Source organism: Uloborus diversus, chromosome 1, assembly GCF_026930045.1.
Source record: "Uloborus diversus isolate 005 chromosome 1, Udiv.v.3.1, whole genome shotgun sequence".
In the NCBI taxonomy this organism is placed as follows: domain Eukaryota; kingdom Metazoa; phylum Arthropoda; class Arachnida; order Araneae; family Uloboridae; genus Uloborus; species Uloborus diversus.
In genome coordinates this window covers 130,049,628-130,073,655 of record NC_072731.1, presented here as the reverse complement: position 1 = coordinate 130,073,655, position 24,028 = coordinate 130,049,628, and the positions used below count along the sequence as shown (strand labels likewise).

At 32.9% G+C, this 24,028-nt stretch overlaps 1 protein-coding gene across 1 annotated transcript in view; it reads right to left on the bottom strand.

The window, feature by feature from the left end:
* The window catches only part of LOC129235004 (sodium-dependent phosphate transporter 1-B-like), a 222,457-nt gene extending 199,825 nt beyond the window's left edge, over positions 1-22,632 (bottom strand). The window contains exon 1 of the mRNA XM_054868757.1: positions 22,551-22,632. The gene's annotated coding sequence lies outside the window, so the exon portion shown is untranslated. The remainder of the gene's footprint in view (positions 1-22,550) is intronic.
* Positions 22,633-24,028: the final 1,396 nt, after the last annotated feature.

Sequence of the window (24,028 nt, the reverse complement as noted above, 5' to 3'; positions counted from 1 at the left end):
GATAATCATCATTAAAAAACAGACTGAGCTTTTTTCATAATATTTTCCATATAAATATTTAGGTCTTAAAAAGTATTCAAATAAGTAATCACGTTTTTACTTTGCAATTACGTTAAAACGAAGTGATAAATGGTCAAAATTTCATTTTTCATTTGAAAACTTTTAAAAACTAATCACATTTTAAGCTACTCGTATATTGTATTGATACATTAAGTCTTAAAAAGTATTCAAATAAATAAATGAGAATTCATTTTACAATATCAAAACAAACAAGAAGTTCTGTCTAGAACTAGACGAGCCTACTTTCCCGTATACCCATACTACTTTCTAGTACCTGATCAATATTCTCAAAAATAGCTAAAATCGCAAATTGTTTCAAACATTTTTTTAAAATACTTTAAGCTGATTTCTAAGAATAAAATATTCCTCACTCATCTAAAAAAATTAAATGCGTAAAAAAAAAAAAAAAAAAGCATAGACTTTTAAACAAATCAGCTAATACACTTTTTTCCATTAAAAAAACCTTTAACAGCTTTTAAAACGAAAAAATAAGAATTAAAATTAATAAGCTCATTAAAATAAATACATCATATCAAAAAAAAAAAAAAAAAATCGTTTCTTTTTTCCCTGTTGCCAAAAACAATTTTTTAAATGAATTAATGCACTTACCAAAATAAATAAAAACAATAAAATGTCAATTCGCAACTCCAACGAACTATAGGGGGCACTGAAGTCACTGTCTAATGGCGGACTTAAAAACTAAAACAAACGCACATGGAAAAGAAGAAAATGCTAAAAGTGTTGTGATTTTTGTTCGTACGTATGATTTTTTCGCTTTATTCTTTTTAAATTAATTTTCAAAGTCTTGTGGATATTCTGGCCCACGTAGAAAGAAATGAGAATTCAAGAAGCATTACTAAACGTCAAAGATTAATGCAAGCTACGTAGTTCGTAGTTCTAAGCAGCTATTTCCACGATGTTGAATTCGATATTTATCAATTCTTGATAAAACTAAATAATAATTGTGGCCTGACAAGAATAACAATTAATGCTAGAAAATTCAATATGACATTACAAATTGTTATCGAAAGAAGATGATACTTTTTTGCCTTGCTTGGCTAGCGATTATTGATTTCCATTTGTAGCTGAGTTATTTCTCTCGAATTCCCGAATCGGTTAATTTAAAAATTTTCTGTTTCGATTTTTCTAATTTCTGAACTACGATTTAATTGTGTCATGTTATGCGAATCATCAACAAAATTCTCATGGATATATGGTGGTAGTTTTCTTTTCAGTTGATTGACCATTATTTCTTTTTACTTATCGAATTCTGTAATCTTACTACCATTTTATTCCACTCATGATAAAAATTAAAAATGGTTTAACTAAAAACGCGAAATCTCGCCAAGGATACTTTGCTCGCACTATACTGAAACTATAACCCTAAACAAATTTGGTGAAACCTTTCAGCTGAGAATAAAAGGAATAAAGTAAATTCTTTCTCGGTTATTCATTTTGTTCTACGATAATATATTCAAGAAAATATTTTGCATATTGTACATTCCAACTAAATGCTGCTGTAAAATATGGTAAGTTTAATTAATTTAAGATTAAAAAAAACCCCATATTCTTACAAATTCATACAAAACAATAAAATTTTTTACCTTGTATAACGTTATCCAAGTTTGTTAATCCAGAATTTTCGCTTTCACCAATCTTATACATATAAAATCTGAGTATCTATCTATCTATCTATGTCCAAGCTTCTTCTCCCGAACGACAGTGAACTGACCATCGAACCAGGTATCGATGGATTCGTCATCTTCCCGTCTTCATGTTTGGCTATTTAACATAATCCTCCGATAATAATTAGCGGAGATATCAATTAAAAATTATTAATTATGACTCTTAGATTTCAAAATAAAATCCATATTTTTCGAAGGCTTTCCTCCATTCAAATTATTATTCAGTGCTTCAACTCAACTTTCCGGATGAACGCTTTTATTAAAATTTACAGCGTGAAGAAAATCATTGAAAAGAAACATCTGTTGCAATTTTTTTTCTCGAATATAAAGAAATAAAATTAGGCTTTTGTTTTAAGGTTTTTCCTGTAATCAGGGTGTTTAAGTTGTTTACTTTTCGATTATTTTGCCGTAATCTGCAGCAAAATTTTGCTGTTTTTTTTTTTTTTTTTTTGTTCAAGCCTGATTGTTAAATACGCGTCACATGACATAACTTTCATTTTCGAGGAGGACCGTGCACGTCGTAAAGTAAATGAGTGATTTACAAGTTATTTGAGTTCTTTGAGGGTTTGTACCTGGAAAACGGATTGATGTAATTCTTGTACGACCATGTGGATAGAATCCATCCAAATATTTATCTGAGTGGTATGTTGCATTAATAAACACCCGGGCAACGCCGGGTAGTAGACTATTTTATGTAAAAAGCGGATTGTTATTGTGCATAAATATTTCCGATATAGTCTATCAGATGTAATTCAGTTTAACGTGAGTAAAGATTATAGTTGATAATGCATATATTTTCCCCTTTTGTGCTGACTGAAAATGTACTCATAACTTGTATCATTGATAACGATTATTAACGTTGATGAGGTGTTTTGGCAAAAATATGTTTTACTGGTGTTTTGCAAACCTTGCTTTACGCGCATTTATTTATTCCTTAACGCGTTAGAAACTAGTGTCAGTGTACTACAAAAGCATCAACTGGACTGCTCTTACATTTTTTAGGTAGCCCGTGCAACGCCGGTCACGCAGCTAGTCTTATACATATAAAATCTGAGTATCTATCTATCTATGTCCAAGCTTCTTCTCCCGAACGACAGTGAACTGACCATCGAACCAGGTATCGATGGATTCGTAATCCTCCCGTCTTCATGTTTGGCTATTTAACATAATTCTCCGATAATAATTAGCGGAGATATCAATTAAAAACTTTTAATTATGACTCTTAGATTTCAAAATCAAATCACTATTTTTCGAAGGCTTTCCTCCATTCAAATTATTATTCAGTGCTTCATCTCAACTTTTCGCAAACAACGCTTTTATTAAAATGTATAGCGTGAAGAAAATTATTGAGATGAAAGATCTGTTGCCATTTTTTTTCTCGAATACACACAGGTAAAATTTTTGTTTTTGTTTTGAGGCTTTTCCTGTAATCACAGGAGATTTAAAATGTTTACTTTTTGGGGTTTTTTCCGCAATCTGCCGCAAAATTTCACTGATTTTTTTTTGTTTTGGTTCAAGCCTGAGTGTTGAACTCGCGTCACTTGACATAACTTTTATTTTCGAGGTGGACCGTGCAAAGCCGGGCGACGCAGCTAGTTATTAAGGAAATAATGAAAACTAACATTATTTTGAGAAGCTCTAGAATACTACTAAGGGACGAATTAATTTCTGTAGCTGAAAGCAAACTAAGACACATCGATTGCGTTAATAAATACTCAGAACAAACTGCCTGTGTTTACGTCAACAGACACACGTGGAACGAAACGTGGCAAAGTTTCAGTTTCATTTGCAGTTTTGTAAATCACCGCAAGGTAGCGTATTCGAGCGCTGGAGTTCCGAATTTAAAGAAATAATTTTCATTGTCAAAAAAAAAAAAAAAAAAAAAAAAATCGTCTGCACATATCTTTATGTAGAAATAAATGACTTCGGGTTTATTCGCTAAAAACTGAGTACCTGAATTGAAACTTTAGCGTAAAAATAAAAACAAGTCAGATCAACACTAATTATTGCACAGTCAAAACCATAGCTGCGGAGTTGGAGTCGGAGTCAATCTCATTTTGGGGTAAAGGAGTCGGAGTCGAATATCCAAGAATCGGAGTCAGTCATTTGTCCTCCGTGTATCAATTTTTGCCAAAGCTAAGTCGGGGAGTCGGAGTCCGATTAGTTGTCGGGCATAGGAGTCGGAGTCGGAGTCTAGTGCCCCTAAATTCTCGGAGTCGAAGTCTGTTGTTTGACTTCAAGAGCTATTTCAGACAAAATTTGTTTGAAAAAAATCCGCCTTCAAGTACGGAATCTACATTGACTTTCAGTTTCCCCGTAGGCGCTAATATTAAGGGATTTGAACTGTTCAAAATTGAATGGAAAATTGTTCAAATGAAAAAGATATTTTATATACAAGTTTTTCATCAAAAGCTTTTTCCTACAAAGTTTGTTTGAAGCAAATTCGCCTCACAGTTCGGAATTGCCTTGAATTTCCCCGTAGGCGCTAAAGTTAAGTTTTTTTGAACTGTTCAAAATTGAACAAAAAATAGTTCAAATCAAAAAATGAAATATGGGAATGAGGTGTCTTCGCCGAGATCTTTCGAACAAAAAAAAGTTTGTCCGAATCGGACTATTCATTCAAAAGTTATTAGGGGGGGACAGACAGACCGACAGACATTTTTCCCCATCTCAATACCCTACTTTCCAATTTTTAATTTTTCAATATTTATTCAATTATTTTATTTATTTTTGACTTTTTTTTTGTTTTTTGCGATATTTTTAAGATGCATTAAGCCTTCTTTCATGCTTTTTTCTTCTTTTTCTGACTTTTACTGGGAACGTAGGCTAAAAATGATTTTAACATTGTATTTGAATAAGCTTTAAGTGAAATTTTAAAAAATAAATAAACAATTTTACTTAAATAAACGGGAAACATGACTGCAATATGTTTCAAAGACATAACATAAAATTAAGTAATACCAGATTATTAATGTTAACGGTGCCTTACCCCTTCCAAATGTGAAAACTTCAAGAAAAATACCCCAAAAACCATCTCTCCCCCCCCCCCCCATTTAAATTTCCATGTCACAGTTATTTATAACTATATCCTTTGAAAAGCGATCATTATTATGAGACCATGATCCCCCCCCCCAAGTGGGCACTCTTGAAAAATAACACAGGAATTCATTTTGAAGCATGTTAATTGTAGTATGAATTATACAACAGAATGATTACTGAATGTTGTACATAAGTGTATTTACAATATCTAAACAGCCTTATTTTTGGAATTTTGCTACTTTTCTCTTTTCAGCTTTTTCTGCTGCTAGTGATCGTTGGGGGGGGGGGGGGAGGGGTAATAGTTCATCATTTTAGGCTTTTATAAAATTATTTTAAAAAGCATTAATTGATGGCTAAGTAACCCTTTTCGAAAAACGTTCCATAGAATGACCATTTTAGCAACTTTTTTCGATATTTTAAACCTCGTATATGTTAAATTTAGATCAACATTTTGCTGATTATGCTCTTTTAGGAATTCAGTGTGACAGTTTGTGACAGGGGAAAGGGAGGGGATAACAAGAAATGTGACATCGCGCGTTGTTTATAACAATATGCACATGTAAAACAGCGTTACATGTGACAAGGGGGGGGGGGGCAAATTTGTTCAAAATTTCAAAATTTTGTAACATTGTTTATGGACAGCCCCTTAGTTCAATTTATGTTACAGTTTCAGGGTTCCTGCAAGCTTATTAACAGAAAATCCAAGGAATTCAAAAAAATACAGTTCAAGATATTTTGCCCTTTTTAAGAATAACAAACAAGCATAGAGCATTTAGCAAAAACACGTTGTGTATCCGCTGCTCAAAAGTAGTTTTTCGCAAGCCCAAAAATTATGACTCCAGTAAATACAGCAGCAATTTATGCAGCAGCACAAAACGACAGTGGAAAAAAAAAAAAAAAAAAAAAAAAAAAAAAAAAAAAAAAAACAAATTCATATATATTTTTTCATTTACATACAGAACCAGCTTGTTTGAATAAGATTGCAGTGGCGTAGTCTGGGGGAGGGAGGGGGGAATGGATATTGAAACCACGACCTCCGGCATTCAAAGCTAAGCTTCTACCTCAGAATTACGGAAGCCCATCAAAGAACGTTTTTTGATCAAAATAACACATGATAGCTTGTGAAACAATTTAATCGAAACCGAAAATATAAGATTAGTTCAGTAAAAAGCCTGTTTCAAAGCTTGTTTACATATCAACTTACGTTGCTTCTGGTAGCAACAAGTATATTTGCAGAAAATTTTGATACATGTATATTATCAGCTTGGAAAAATCCATTTCCAATAAGTGCGTGCACAACATTGAAAAAATAAAGAAATAAAAAGTTACAAGTTAACCGTTTCAAATATTAAAGCAGTATGCTGAAGTAAAAAATTACTGACTTAGACAAAGATATTAGAAACGGACTGACAATTGTTTGTGTAAGGGAGGAAAAGTTAAGGAACCTTAATTGCATGAACTCTTCTGCATAAAAAGTAAATTAGTTTATCTGAGAAAAGTACTTACCTCCGAACTTAAAAATTTATTCCATAAGGCGTCCAATATTTTCTTCGCAAGCAGGTTATTCGGAATCGGAAATCACTGACTCACTTTCACTCAAACACTTATAAAACTTGTAATTATTTTTTTAAATTGCCTCTACATTCCGGTATGTGGATGTGGACAAATCCAATAGTATGGTATTGAAAATGTGCATCCGAAGTAACATATATCTTATTTCATTCATTTTAGCTGGAGCAAGCAACACTACTGTTTATTGGTGAACTGCACTTCTTTCAAAATTTCGCGCCACATTCATAGATCGACGACTAGTGGCGTAACGAAGCGGGGGGAGGGGGAGTTTTCTGGCCTGTTATCACGTGGGTCACGATCTATATCATATAATTCAACCTCTATAAGTTAAAGAATTTATAATATAAGACCACCTGCTTAAGTTGACCACTAAAATAATGCGCCACAAGTGATCAACTTACACATGTTTCACTGTATTAGCATTCTTTCATTTTTCACAGAGACAATTTTTTCTAGTAATTTAATAATGATTACTTTCACACATCTTTTGAAAATCAAATGTTTTTCAATCATGGTAATTGATCAGCGTAAGTGAAGCAAAAAGCAGTTGCCGATTTCAGAAAGTGTCGTTGCGTTTATCCAGAGGTCGCCAGAAGATTGGAGTTTGACTAAGATTTTTAGTGTTATACAAAAGTTTATTCAGTACTGGTTCCTTGAGTGATTTCTTGAGTGGGGTCTTGGTGACTCCTGTTTTCTTGAGTGATGTAGTTTTCTTTTTTAAATTATTAATATTTAAAAATTGTTTTATGTTAATATTAAATTTTGGAGGTAAATGAAAATGAGTGACGAGCGAAAAAGGTTGAATGATTTTAAGTAAAGGAAACATGCTCTAAATCAAAAAAGAAAGGACAAAAATGAATCTTCAAAATGCTCTTTAACGGACACTTTTTTTTTCAAATCGGAAGTTTTCAAAAGCGGAAACTTTGGACTCCTTGCAAAGTAATCCAGTTACAATTTACTGATGAAATACCATCGAACTTTGAGGAGTGGTAAGAACACAAGTGAGTGAAAGTGATAACAGAGGAAATTATTCAAATCGTTGATTCGTAGATGAAAAAAAAGTAACAGGATAAAGATGCTGTTATAAATAAAGATGAGGACTGATAAAATGGTTAACGCACAAGACATTAAAATTCAGTGCTCATCAAAGATTCAGCTATATATATATATATATATATATATATATATATATATATATATATATATATATATATATATATATATATATATATATATATGTATACTAAATAACTAAGCTAGAGTTTCAATTTCAAAAGACAGTTTTGATCAAAACAGCACTGATACGCAACTTATTTTTTAAAAAATTAAAAGAATTAATTCGGAATGTAATCGTTTTTTTTCTTCCGAAAATCAAAATGTTTTTTGAGCAAACGATAACAAATAATGAAACAACAAAGAAGTTAGCTGTTTTTTTCTGAAAATAAAGATGATGTCTTATGTGAAACATACTAACATGCTTAGCACTCGAGACAAATCTCGGTTACTCTTTATCTCCTTATTTTTTATCATTATGTTTCCCTTATAAGTCTAACTGAAGTCTATATCATTTTTCAGTAATTTATTTACGTTGCCATTATATGGAAATGTTTCAAAACTTTAAAAAATGAAAGAGAACATGTTTTATGAAACTATAGGGCCATGACCATGAAAAAATAATAACCTTGCTCTATTAATTGATAATTGTAAATAAATATACACATTGTTAATATTATTTAAATTGGTCTTATGTGAATCGCTTGATAACTTGCCAAAGAGTACTTGAGCCATGAATGATGTACAAAGTTAAATAATATAAACAGAGGAGCATCGAACTAAAATTTTTGAGAGTAGGAAAATTCTAACTTTACCGAGTGATAAAGCACAAGCTTACACGCATATCATACATACGTACATCGCATCTAATGAGAAAGAACATTAGATATAGTTAAAAACAATTTTAAAATTTAAAGAAAGAATAAAAAGAATATGTTGCAATATTATTTTGAAATTCTCCGAATCGTCAAAAAAATTTGCGGAATAAGAAATTTTTCGAGAGATCGCTGTGACCTCCCATCGGAGCATCCCTGAATTTGAAACGTCATCATTCCTTCATAAACTTGATAGTTTAAATTTCGGGAACATTTTTTCCGTGTTTATTAGTTTTTGCTTCTTTTAGGGGAGAGAGCGGGCAGATTTCAAATCTGCCTAGGGGCTGCATAGAACTAATTTCGACCCTGGCTACGCATACTCCTCACTCAATGTTAATTTAAATGACAATTCAGGAGAGCATGTTTTTCAGAAGAAACCAGAGAAATTGACGAACGACGAAAAGAAAATAGAAGATGATAAAATTATCAGGAATTATGATTTCCGCAATGGCAAGTGGGTCACTTGCCTAGGATCCCCGATCTTTGGTTAGTTCTTCAAAACCTTGGCGAGAAATTGATCATCCAATTTCACCGTTTGCATTCATCTACAAATCGTGTGTAAGATGTCTTCCATTACTCACTGAAACTCGCTCAATTTGATGACTTTTCTTAAAATTTTGGAAGACTTCAATACCTCATATTTTGATAAAGGTGACACGAAGGCAAAAAAATTACGTTTTACAATGCTGTTTCGATCGATAGTTATTTTTGAAAAAAAAATCATTATTAGGAAAAGGAAACATATTTCCTGGTAAGATTGGATGACTAAATTTGGTTTATTTTATGATCACATTATTTTATGATCATGTTGGTATTTTTATCAGTTTCATCAACTTGATAAAAATACCAACTAGTAAGTAAAAGAAAGCAGATCCTATTTTGCTGAACTTGGACAGTCACTCCCTCCACTTGTCCGTGAAAATCTACTAATATTTAGTAAATTAAATAACCCTGTTATCTTTATTATCTTCATACAAGCCACTAGATTTAAATTATTTAGGTCCTCTGAAGGCCTTTTCCTCAAGTGAAGCAAATAGAACAGTGGTTCCCAAGCTCATCGCCCTTCTATAGATTTTTACTGACGCCTACTCCCCCCCCCCCCCCTCTTCCTTGAAAAAACTAGCACTTGGCGCTTATGACTATCAATATTACTGAAAATATAGATGATTCATTTTAATTTGAAATAAAATGGATATAATAAAGCAATTTTATCCAATCACTCTTGAACAAAAAGTAAATAACTAAAAAAGTATTTTTTGTGCTTTTTTCTTCTTCTTTTTCCAAAACGAACTGATAGGTATTTGAAGGGTTATACTCAGTTAAGATCATTGACGTACTTTTGAAATGCAGAAGAATATTTTTTATTTATTATTATGATTTGTTTATTTTATTTATTAATTTATTTATTTTATTAATTAACTTATTTTTTTTATTTATTTTTGTTTTTGAATTGGGATTCGGGGATATGAAAAGCACTGACTCTTTGAAATTAAAAAGAAAATAAATAAATAAAATAAAAAATTAAAATTTGAAAATTCATGAACTAGGGGATGAATGATGAAATAATTCCTTAAATGTCATCCGAGGGGTAAAGATTAAACTCCCGAACTTTAATCTGCTTATTTTGTACCTTGAGATTCCTTGTCCAAACTCTTTTAGCAATCGGTTTCATATAAGTTTTCAATTTCGTTATTCACTAGCTTTTTAAAATTATTCTTTTGCCTTAAATACTCATCGCTCCTACCACCCCTCACGAATTTATCTCCCCCTTGGGGAACCAAAAGGCCCCCTGGTTGGAAACCACTGAAATAGAATCACTTAAAGAACTGGATCAGAAATTTGTAAATGTTAAAACGGGGGTGCCCATCCATATTTTAACAATTCCCCGCAAATCCCCCCCCCCTCCCATTTTTCTTAACCCTCTTTCATTAATTATTTTTTTTAATTTTTAACTTTCTTTTTTTTTTCTTTTATTTATTTTTAAAATATGTTTTTTATTTGTTTATTTATTTATTTATATTTGAATATTACTATTATTATTATTATTATTATTTTATTAGAAAAGTTCTGTTCTATGCCAATGACATACACACATACACACAAGCTTAGTGGCAGCCAGAGCTGTCTGCAGAGGAGAGCGAGCGGAGCAATCGCCCCGGCGCCAATGTATGAAGAGGCGCCATAAACTAAGCTTTTACTACATTTCAAATTCTTTTTAGCAATATTCTTTTTTTTTTAAATAATTTTTAAAATCTAATACATTATATTTCAGATTACATGTTTAATCCTCATATCTATAATAGCGAATGATCGAGTAACGCTGACGTCATCAACAATGAAACTCGCGCCACGGCATGATAATTTGAAAATATTTTTTGGTAATGCTTGACATGCAGAGAAATGCTTTATTTTGACAGGGCTGAACTGGATTCGGTAACTTAACTGTTTTACTGGTAGAACTGTCATTTAAGGAGAATGAAGAAACGAAAAAGCGGTCAACAATGAACACTATCTACTGGAGTTTAGGGTTAATCCACTGGAGTTAGGCTTAAAATTTCAACTATCAAAATATCACTAAACAGGCTGTTGCTTCATTCAGAAAAATGTAGAAGCAATTTTCACCCGTCATACCTTGTCTGGCGATTTTTTAGTTATATAATAATTAATGCGAAAAAGTTCAATACTTTTCAGGAAAAAAAAAACGCCCACCATTCCGTGTGTGGGAACGAGGCGTCAGAAAATATTCGCCCCGGGCGCCATCCTCTCTACGTACGGCTTAGGTGGCGGCGATTCGGGGGGGGAGGCAAGGGGGGGGGGCAACCGCCCCACACTTTTTATGGTTAATTTATTTATTTTATTTTCCAATTTAGAAACCAAAACTAGAAATTAAAAAAAAAAGCAAAAGTTTCAAAACTTTCAGACCATAATTTTTTGTTTTACTTTGTTTATCTGTTTACGAAACATAATTTAGCACAAGCAGTAAATTTTAGTTTATGTATACATTGTTTAGATATTACTAAATCATTTGTTTAACTAAAACAAGCCGTACTTGCTTAACGAAATTATTACCAGCTGGTTGTGTCATTTCAAAATACTTTGGAGTAAATAATGTCTAAATGTTTCTTTGGGGACAGTTATTACGTACATAAATAAGCATTTGCATCAATTACCACTCATATGCTCTAAAAACCAGCCTTAGAAAAAAATAATAATAATTCTCCCCCCCCCTCCCCCCCCCTTTTTTTCTTCTTTCATTTTTTTGCTGCCGCTAAAAATCCTATAGATATTAGTCGATTTTCTGCCCACCCCCCACCCCACTTTTCAGTCACAATCGCCGCCGCTGCACAAACCAAATAAATAAATGAAATAAAATGTAAGCACAATAAAATAAAATGAATAAACGAAATAAAATGTAAGCAGAATAAAATAAAATAAATTATTTCAATTAAAAATAAATCAATAAATAAATGGAAGTAAATAAAAAAATAATAAAAATCCCCCTCCCCAATTTTGATGGCGCAACTTGCGCGATAATCCCCCTCCCCCCTTTGGACATCTCTGTGTTAAAATGTGTTTTCTATGCATGAAAAGAGACTACCGAGTAAAATCTGGTATTTATTAGTACATATAATTGGTAATGGTATTTTTTTAGTTAATAATTGTTTATTGCAATTACACTTTAGTTTCGTATCTTTCCTTCAAGTCGGTGAGGTGAGCAAAATTTCCCAATTGGGTTGGGTAATTAATTCTGTGCAATGCAAGTTTTCAGTTTTTAACTTTAAAATTTGTTTTAAAGAGCGTAATAACTCAAAAGTAAGCATAGTAAGTTTGGATGTTTATGTGTCACATGTTGAAAAAAATCAAACAGGTTGTAATATTTTTTTTTTTAGGTATTACAGCTCTGTGAAGTTAAGTGCGCAAAATTCACCCACTTTCCCCTACACACGCTGCTATTCAATCACTCCAGTTTAATTTTAGTTGCTAAGTGTCAAAGGCCCTTGCTAGCACCAGGGCTGTGGAGTCGGAGTCGGAGTCGAAGAGTCGGAGTCGGAATGATTTTGGGATAAAGGAGTCGGAGTCGTTAGAAAACATGCCGACTCCGACTCCGGGCTTCTTTTTTTCTTTCCTTTTCACTGACTCTCCTTGCATTTTTTAAAAACTGATTACCAATTGGTTCGATTACATGTATAAAAAGATACTAATGAGAAAATAACTGCCATTATGGCAATTAGCTAGCTTGAATGCTTACCGAACTTTCTGTAGCCGTCCCCTAGTTTGCTTGCTTTTTAACTTAACTAATAGCAACTGTCAGCAAACGGTTTTGTTGCCTAACATTTTCAAGTAATCACTTTCAAATAAAAATGAAATGTAGTGTTTTGTTCTTTCTCACTTATAAAATAGTAAAAGAAACGTAACAAATTAGTAAGTCGACGCCCGTAGCTAAGGTTGAAACGTTTAAGTGTGATCGGCAAATTCAAAGAAGTTCTGGCGCGAAAGCACGAATCCAAAAGATTCGATGAAATAATCTAATGTTTTTTTCTTTATTGAGACTATTTCTGTAAGCTTGGTTCTCACTAAAAAGTATGGAACAAAATAAGTAAATGATTTCTTGATTACAACACTCAAGAATTGCAGTTAATCTTAAAATCTTCATATTTAGGTTAATTCTAAAGCAGCCAATAAAATTTAAATTAAAAATTTAGCGAAGAAGAAATATAGGTATAGTAAAAGCTATTCGTACAAATTTGTATACCGCAGCGTTTTATGTAAAATTAGCTCCTGACGTATATGTGCCCTATTTTCGTTGAAATTTTATTGATGAAATATAATTTAAAATATATTCGTGAAAATTTTCAGAATTAAAGTATTTATATTTTTTTATAAACTCTGAAATCAACTTTGGGTGTCATCTACCAGATGGGTGTCACCCGGGGCAAACCACCCCCTCTCAAGAACTTGGATTTAGAAAAAAAAGTTTTTTTTTTTTCTCAAGTTACAGCTTTCAAAAATTGAAAGCACACGATTTGATCAATATCTATTTGTTAAACATTAAAGGGGGGAAAATTACAGATAATCCTTTTTAAAATTTTTAAAAGGGATTTTTAAGTCATCTCACTTTTTAACTCATAACTATTGGAAAGTTTGATTTTTAAATTGAATTTCTAACGTTGTATGGCGTCTTGGGTTTACAATAGAAAACAAAATGCGAAATTTTCATAAAAAGGAATTAATATTTCAATCTGTGTTAAGAGGTTTTCACCCTTCCCTTGAATGGAGAGAGGGAGTTGAAAAATACAATTAAAAAAATTAAAACAAATTCGGAGTCGGAGTTGGAGTCGGAGTCGGGCGTTTCAAAATCCAGGAGTCGGGGTCGGAGTCGGCCATTTTCTTTCCGACTCCGCAGCCCTGGCTAGCACCGCTTGAACGGTTTCCAAGATAAATCATCAGAAGAATAAACAATTTATCTTTTTGCAAAAAAATTTGCTATCACATGCAAATCACATAATGAAAAACATAAAAAGCGATGAACTGAAGAATTTAGTTTTGTAACTTATTTATATGACGGCCCTTGGGGATGACACCCAAATTGAAATTGCAAGTTTTTGAAAAATATATTGCTAAAATGCATTTTTAAGACTACAAATTTTAAACCTTTTCCGGAGGGGGAGAGGGGTCACCACAAGTTACCGTTACGGGTGTCATCCATGCTAGGTACGCCACTGGGTTCACTACGAATGTAAAAGAAAATTTTATGCAATTGAAGACGTTTAAGACTTGTAAGACGTTTGAGCAGGGTTCCCAGATTTATAAAAAGTAAATACGGGACAGGCTTCTAGCAGTGAAATGGGGTGGGGGGTATTCTCGGACATTCCATTCATGATAAATCTGAAAAATTCAATTTCAACAAAGCATTAAATGTCGCCTATCAAAGTATAAAAATCGTTTTCATTGCGATTGACGACGCATGCGCAGAGATATATTTCCAACACAAGAAAATCGCCTGTCAAGGTATGCCGGGTGAAAATTTCTTCAACATTTGAACGAAGCCATTGCCTGCTTGATGTTATTTTGATAGTTGAAATGTTAACTCAAACTTTAGTGGATGAACCCTAAACTTCAGTATATTGCGTTCATTGTTGACCCCTTTTCGTTTCTTCATTCCCCTCAAATGACAATCTTACCAGTAAAACAGTTACGTTATCTGATCCAGTTCAGCCCTGTCAAAATAAAGCATTTCCCTGCATGTCAAAAATTACCAAAACACAGTATCAAATGATCATGCCGTGGAGCGAGTTTCATTGTTGATACGTCAGGAGAGTTACTCGATCATTCGCTATTATATATATGAAGATTAGTCAATGAGAAAATACAAACCAAATCAAAACAAAAACATTTTTTGCGTTTGTTGATGATTTTCTTATTGCTTATTATTTCATTTTTTGTTTTACTTATTTTTTCCCCTTAAAATAATGTCTCGTTCTGTAAAATATTGTCATCAGCTAGAATACGGGACTTTAGCCGTCCCGTATGGAAGTTCCCCGGGACACGGGACAATTTTTCAAAATACGGGACTGTCCCTTGAAATCCGGGACGTCTGGCAACCCTGCGTTTGAGAGAGAAAATGTTCGTTAGAGGAGAACATATTGGAAATAAAAACATTGCTTACCGAATATGCATTACTGTAGTGAGGTGAGAAATTTTTGGAGTGATAACGTGTTATGGGAGGGTAAACCGATTTGTGACATAACGCGTGTAACGGCGCAACTCTCGTCTGGCATTCCTTTCCTTCGCGCATACGACAGAAGCGCGCATGGTCGGGGAAATTTTGTTTCTTTGCTCTTTGGGTCAGCTTTAAGCGTTTAGTGATAGTAGAAAAAGTAATGAAACTAAAAGAAGATGGATGATCGTCGCAACATAACGCAATCTCGTAACGAAAGGTGAGTTTAATAATACAATATAATACCAATAACATTGTAAATATTCAAAACAGCATTTAATCTTTAAATTTATTTTCAAAACAAAAACATTTTTGCGATTAGTTACGCTAAAAGTATCTCGCTTCATTTAGGGTTTTGAACTGTGATAAGGTGTACATAATTTAAACGAACTTCATCCCCGCAGACTCCGCAACGCGAGGGTTGGGGACGACCGAGAAAATAAAAATAATAAATAAACATTTAATTTGTTCAGCACAGAGTAAAATCTAAAATGTTTCGTAAGTTTGAGTGTTTTTTTCTGATAAACGAAATATTTAGAAACGACGCGTTATTTAATCTATTGTTTTTGCGCCGACAGTTCATTTTAAATAAAAGAGGAATATCACTTTTTTCAATTAATTGTCAAAGTCTTAATGCTCATAGTCTCGATCTTATTGATTCGGTCTCTCAACGCTGTAATATTCTTTTATTATGTGAAACATGGCTTGAAAATGATGATACTAAAATTATTCCATCTTTTAAACGTATTGTGCAATTAAAGCGTCAAAATATAAGAGCAGGAGGCGTATCAGTTTATCAGAATGATCTTGATTGCATAAATATTGCCACTCCAAATATAGGATTTTATGTTAATAATGCTACAAGCTGTAATACGGCTTCACAAAACGATATTGGTGAAATGTGTATAGTGGAATGTCTCAATGAAGCAAAGCAACAAATTATTATTGCCAACATACATATATATCTCCAAACAAAAGTATTTCAAGTATTATTCAATTTATTCATAAACAACTTTTAAATTATGCACAAGAAGGTTCTGCTTTAGTTATTGAAGATTATTATGCAATTTTTTAAATTTTAACCGGAGATTTTAATGTTAATTTTGCTTCTGATTGAGTTAAACATTTAGTATCGTTTCTACAATCCAAATTACAATTATCATCCATTATTTGTAAATATACAGGCGAACCAAATGACCTTTTAATTTTTCTACTACGGGCAAAGTCATGCGAGTACCACAAATAAAAAATAAAAAACATTAATTGAATCTATATCCGTATAGGATCGAATTTTTCACTGCATGAATACGTTATAATGTAATTCCACACCCTTGCCCAATTTGCACAAGATTTCAGGCCAAATTCAAAAATTCTCTGCACGAAAATATTGACGAGGTTTCATCTAAAAAAACTCGAAATAATTCTTTATTTATTCACGTTTATTAAATCCTTTCAATATTGCGAAATGGAATGAAATTTCTTATCTTATCCATCTTACGATCATCATTTCTAATTATCATTTAAAAGCTTGAATAAATACTGTCAATTCCTTGAAGCACGGTAGCTTCCTTTGTTGCAACAAATTTATTTGTTTGTTTTGGTATTTTTATTTTTTTAGATAACTAACACAGTGACTTCAGTTGGATGGAAAAAATAGTTTCCTCAAACGCGAAGCCAGCGCGCCAAAAAGGGTAAAAGCTGTTCGCACCCCCTGAACGTCCGGTCTACGTCCTTGTAAGAGTAGTTTTATTCTCTACCTCAAAATGAATTTTTACTGATTATGTTAATCACCAATCAGTCTGGTGTTGAAGCGAAAACATTTCCGTTTAGAAGAAAAATTTCTTCTTCAACATTAATTGTGCACCAGCATAATTATTCCATAGTACCATTTATAACTGTATGAAGATAAAATTTATGGCTAAACAGTGCTAATAAACATTTTTCGACCAATATTAGTATTTATCTTAACGTTTTTAAATAATATAAAATCATTTAAGTATCACAAGTGCAAGTAGAGCTACGCATGTAGTAAGAATATCGAACAAAAAAAGAAAAGAAAAAGAAAAATCGTTACTGTCCGAAATGTGTATAATTCTCCGCGCCTTATTTATAGAACGGTGAGAATTTTCAAGTCTAGCAAAATGTTTGGAATTTCATTTAATAGTTACTTCAACTTAAGTGTCCGACACATAATTTAAAATAATTGTACGGAATTTTATGTCTTAAATTAAGTGCAACGTTAAAATTCCTAAAATTCTCTCTTAGAAAAGTGAGTTAAGCTTGAAAGTTTGCAATAAAATGTAAAAAAATCTCAGCCCCCCCCCCCTCTCCGGAACCACTTTCTGTTTCCGCTAATGGAAAAGGGATTTAAACTGCCATCTCTGTTCAGTTTTGTCTAATTATTTTCAAATGAAAAAACTCTTAGAATCTGTACAAAATATATTTTGTCCCACCCGAAGGGAAAGAAAATGTCAACGATAAATTTTCAGGAATAATATCTATTTCAAAGACTTTTTCTGCAATTTTCATCAAAAAAATATTTGAATTAATTAAACATTTTGAAACAATCTCTTGTCTAATCTAAGATGGAACGACTCTATGCGAGAGATTTTAAATTAATACATTAAAATCGCTTAAACTTAGTGCGAAATTCGCTGAAACATTAAATAGCAGTTAATTATTTCAGTAACCAACTTCCATTACTGATTAATGCATTATTATGTGGTATAAAAAGTTCCTGCGGGAAAACATTTCTAGCAAAAGGTTCTAACTACAGAGGCTCTCAAAAGTGTTCGTGCACTTTGAAATTTTTTAGTGAAACCAAAATAACGCGAAACTGAATTAGAATATGAAGTCCAATTTTTTTTCGTGCCATTCCTACGTCATTCTAAATACAATCCAGTAGTTTTTTCAAAATATTGACGGATCTTCTTTTTGAAACGGGACAAAAAACGAAAGTGTTCTTGTGTGACGGTGCATATCAGCACCAGGACTTGGTAGTTTGGAATTTTTTGATAAAATAATGAATCATGCTATTCATTTGAATATTTTAAAAACCAATTTTAAACTCTTTGCCAAATATTTGGGTATTGGAACCAACTTTGTTTTTTTATCAAAGTAGCGATAAGAAGCATACGGTTTTCAACGTTTGCGTCTAATGCCTCGAAAATTGTCCTAAAGTTTAGAAAATATCTCTTCAATTTCCAGATTTGAACTTAATGCAACATATTTAGAGATATCTGGTGGCTAGATTACGAAAATACGGCTTTGATACGAAAATAGAGCTAGAAACAGTAAGACTCAAAGTGTGGTTGAACACTTTCTCAGAAATTACGCAAAAAAAAGAAAGGAAAAAGAATGAAATTTATTCCCAGGCGTTTAAAAGGTGTTGTTGATACTGCATGATATTCTACCTGATAATAACTTAATAAAAAGTTAGATTATTCAATAATATGTAGACATTTTTTAAAGTGTACGAAGATTTTTGCGAGGTAAAATTTCCGGCACTTTTTGGTTTTTGATTTAAAAAAAAGTTTTAATATTTTTTTTAAACTTTTCATGTAGTTTTGTTAAAAAATGATCATAGATCTTATAATTAAATACCTATTCCGAAATATTAATTCTAGCCTATGGATAGGGGCCAATTTCGCTGAAAGTCGTAGATGTACAAACACTTTTGGGAGCCACTGTATAGAAGAGTGATGCCAAAATGAACGGTGCTGAGTGGTGAGAACTGTTTTTCCTAATCTTGAAATCTAGTCGAAATTCATTTCGTTCTCTAAAATACATTTTCCAATCCATTGACCAAAAATTTGTTTAAGCTTTTCCAGCTTTTTATATGAATTGAAATGTTTCATAGCTATTCTAAAAACACATCATTTTTATTCGTTTAGAAAATTTTCTGTGTAAAAGTTACTACTTGGAGTACTAGATATGTATGGAATGAAGCGAGTAAAAATAACAGGTGAAATTAGTGTGAAATTATGTTTTACCTCACTGTATCAATATCTTTCGCGGCTTTAATCTTCAAATCGGTCGGGGGTAAGTTGTTGCAGAAAACCTTCTTTCAGCAATATTCCAAGCAGTTCACATAAACGGCAGACGTCGCGTCGTGAAACTTGGATCATGTTAGATTTAAGCTTCGATTCATTGAATGCTACTGGTTTTTTGGGCCGTATTCAAAACGAACTAACATTCTCTTGATGACGAATCTATCTCCAGCACGGAAATAATCCGAATGTTAAAAAAAGCCAGAAAACAAGACAAAAATTTAAGAAAATATGTTCTGAGGTACAGCTTGACGCAAGAATAAAAAAAAGGGGGGTGAGGTTGCACGAAACACCCTTAATCTAGTTTAAAAATAAATAAGTAAAAAGTGAAATAAAACTAGTATGTTGTGGCCATCACGAAACTTTCTTCTATATCAGCGGTTCCCAACATTTTTTGCTGAGTGACAAGTACCCTCTCCCACCCCCTTCCCACACAGTAAAATCTGAGAGATTTTTTTGGTTGTTGTTGTTTGAGAAACAAAAATAATTATTGCAAAATTTTGAAGTACGAACATTGCTACAAGCTAAAATGATAGTTAAAAAATTATTACCAAACAAATTCAACAGAACAAACCAAGGGAAAATTCTTTCAGTTTTTGCCCACTTTGAAAACGTTTCTTAGTGGAATGGTTGTGGAACAAAGAATATCAAAGTTTGGCTCAAATGTCATGTCTGACAGTTTCAGTATTACATTAAGTTTCTGCATCTAATTTCCTTCTGCATCTAATTTCGGTTCTGCATCTAATTTCCTTCTGCATCTAATCGGTTCTGCATCTAATTTCCTTCCCGATCTGAATTCCCGAGACCTTACGGTCTCGAGAATTCAGATCGGGATGAAATTCAGCAGATTAGTAGTACCTCTTGAGCGTAATAAAAAAAAAAGGACATAGTAGAAAAAGGTGTGTTAAAACTATAGAGATCTTAGTAAGGTGTCTTTGGCTAAAACTTACGATTCATTTTACCACATGTATGGGGAGCATACATAATGAATAAGATAGACAGTAAAATTTGCATATTGTTTGGTTTAATGAAAACTTTCCTAGATAATCAAAACTGAAAACTATTTTTAACTAGTAAAAAATATGTATCACCGTTAAAATTGCACAAATTGCAGATTACTTTTGACACGTGTTTCGTGCTCAGAAAAACTCTCTTTTTTCCCCCCATTTTACAGAAGTTCGATAAGTCTTAAGACTTAAGTGTTTCATACAGGCTGATTTATTCTATTCAGTAAAATTTTAAAATGCCACTGCTTCTTGGGCTGAAAACATTTACTAGAATGAAGTAACCATGTCAGGTCTATTAATTCTATTTCGGCAATCGGTATTCCATTTTTACAGACTTTTTAATAGAAAGGTCTAGGCAATAAAAATAATGAATATCAATAAAGTGAATACAGTCAGCTCTCGATAACTCAAAGTTCCAAGTTACCGACTAAAAAGTTCGAGTTAATGGAAGTTCAAATTATGGGAAGTTTCCTCAACAGTCTCAAGTGTTTGGGGACCTTATGAAAATTTCGAGATAAAAGAATATTCGAGTTATAAGCTTTGAGTTATCGAGATTCGACTGTATTACGATAAAAAGGACAGAGATATCCCCCCCCCAAAAAAAAAAGTTCCAAAATATCCTTAAACGAAAAATGCCCCTAAATTTCCCTTCTTCATAAATGAATTGTCGCACTGGGCGCCCTTGACCGCCCCCCTTTGTGGGCACCCCTGCAAAGGCCAGAACATGTCGTAATCGTCTCCCGCCAAATTTGTTGAGTTGTCAGTTCGCGTTGACTGAGTATGACCGTAATAACTGAATAGACTCTTTCGGAAATCGGGCAGATGTGCTTTGCCAAGCAGTACTTTCTATTTTTACGTAGAAAAGAGCTGAAGAGAAAGTGCTTAATATCAGCAAAAATTGCTACTGTGAAGAAATAGTTACTTGCCACGGGCAATTTTGATTTGTGAAAGGTGTGCAAAAGCACAATAAATATAGGAGCGATTTATTAATTTTCTTCGGAAAAGTTCAACTTACAAAAAATAAACAAATGAAAGGCCGCCACATATTTTTTTTAAAGGTTACTGGTTATTGAAAGGACTACTTTTATGAAAACCATCAATTCATGGAGTACTGGCTTTTGTTAACACGCATTTAAAAAAACTGTAATGAAAATAAAATATTTTTCATCTTAGTGAATAAAATACTTCTTGTCTTTTTATTTATTTATTTTCTTAAATCCTTGGCGAAAATTAAAAAATTAATATGAACATAGGAATGCATACACTATATATATATATATATATATATATATATATATATATATATATACTACAGGTAAATTCTACCACAACTTCCGAGATTTCCTTTTGAACGCTTGTTGTCAGAACTACCCATCACGTAATAGTGAAGTATTACGGGATTTATTTTCAGGACTTAATTTTTAACAAAAGAAAGGAAAGAGCCCTATACTGCCCGGGGCAGGTAAAAAGCAGAATCAGCAAATTTTTCGTCGTCGTGGCATTTTGGTCATCTACTTTGTTGCAAACTTGTTTATTTGGTTTCCCCGGAAAATACCGCATGAGAAGAACATAGAATTGCAACATTTATTAGTGTTTGTGAGGAATAAAAAACGTCTCTTTAAGCATCTCAAAAACTCATTTTTGTAGATACCGCCGTTTGCTTGCCTACAGCAGTACAGTTTTCAGAACTTATTTGGATACATAAATAGATTGAATTCCGTCCAATGTGCAAAAAACTCACACAAAACTGAATAGAAAATACATGGAGCTTTCTTGCAAAATTGAGCCATGTGTGGGTATGTGTGTGTGTGTGAGTGTATCGTAGTTTTTAAATAAATGTGCGCGTAATGCAAAGAAAAAACTTTTTTTTATTTTTAAGTGCAGAGGAACTCCAGTTATTTGAATCAATTGGAACCAAACCCATTCGGATAGTCGAAAATTCGGAAAATTGAATTTTAATTAATCACTATGTGTGTTGAAAATGAGGGAAGAAAACTATTTTTAGAAAAAAAAAACTTTCAATAAATCAGTAGAAAAGTCAGCACTTTTACTTGCTAAGCATACTTACAAGTGCTGTACGTTAAAGTCAATAATAGAACTGTACTATGACACGGTGACTCATTATTCCTGTAATGCTCCCGTGTCCCAGTCTTATCTTTTTAAAACTCGTTCTTAAATTATTTTTTTTTTGTAATTCTGAAAGCGATTCAGATAGTCGGAGTTCGGATGATTGGAGTTTTAATGTTATATTATCTTCTATCTTCTACAGCTTCTCTTATCAGCACAAAATTAATCTGAATATATATATATATATATATATATATATATATATATATATACATACTGTATTCTCTTTTATAAACAGTGGCATTGGAGAACGGGATGGATATAATGCATGACTTGACTCTCATGTGACGGGACTCTTTATGACTACATTACATTTGACTGAAGAAAAATGTCCGGCAAAAAAAAAAAAAAAAAAATCGTCCTACCTGGTGCGTTGGAAGAAGGCCAAGGTGTCTTCTCTCTCTCTCTCTCTCCCTTCCCCGTCTGTGTCCGAAAGCGACCTGTTGCGTCTTGATTGCGAACGAAAGAAAAAGAAAGGCTAGTGTGCGGGAGGAGAAGCTAAGAACCAGCTAGATCAACAGGGTAGCGGTGCGCTTTATGGCCAATTCGCTTTGATGGTCGCTTTCTTTCTTTTCTTTACATTTCTTTTGTGTCGGCTGGAGAGATGATTTCTTCCGAAAACGCGCAGGTAGTTGCGGACCATGATCGACTCGGTGCGGCGGCAAAAAAAAGTTAGGATCGGACCATTGCCACAACCAGTGACGTAGCGAGAAATTTTTCATGAGGAGGGGGTGGGGGTCACTTTTAGGCACATATACATAGATATACAATGTCAGATCTTCGATCTTTACCAGAGGTGCGAGGTGCAAAGCAGAGTCGGACTGGGAATAAAATTCGGTTCGGGCATCCAGAAAAGACCGGAGCCTCTCTTATTCAAAAAAAAAAGAAAAAACTCCCATTCATTATTAATTAAATATCTAATTAATATTCAGAACCGTAAATAATAAAAACATTTCATAATTTATTTTAAACTGCATAACTAATCACTTAATTATTAAAAATAAGTAACCATATATTAATTTAAATATAACCAGCTAATATTTATCAACATCAATAAATAGCATTTTACTTTTTAAAAAGAAAGCAAATAATACTTTTTTTTAATCTTTGTGGCAGCAGGATGTGTTCAAGATACACTTTTTACATTTCGTAACCAGAACTAAGTTTTTTTTTTTTTTTTTTTTGAGGGGAGGGGGAGAACACATTGAAAGAAATCTGATCTGAAAATCTTTTTTTATCTGACAGGGAGGTCCAGGGTTTGCTCCCCCTGAAATTTTTTTAAATTTGTAGTCTTAAAAACGCAGTTTTAGACTTTCTTTGCTGATATTAGGTGAGCAAAAGGTACAGCGATCTGCCGAAATTTTTAGAGTTTGAAGCCTCAAAAATGCGATTACAGGCCATATTTATTGACGTTAGGGTAAGTAATGGAACTCTGGGACTGTCCCGATCGATTTCTTTTCAATAGATCGAAATCAATTCCTCCTCCCTACAAGTTTTCGAAATTGAAGTTTAAAGTTTTCAATTGTAGGCAATCTTTGAAGATTTTCCGGGAAGAAGGTTCTTGTGCTCTGCCCAGGAAGATTTTTCAAAATTTTGGTCTTGAAAACTTAAGCAATGATTTATATTCAGGAGCTATTTCACTTCATTTTTTTGGAGGATGGTTTAAAAAACCTAATTGTGTATGATATTAGAGAACGGCGTAGAGGTAACCTTGCCCTAATATTTTCTGAAATTCAAATCTTAAAATCACGATGTAGGACCGTATTTTGTAATAATAGTAGGGCCAGTAATTTTCGTAGATTAAGGCTCCAAAAACGCAATTTTTGATGTCGCTGAGTATTTG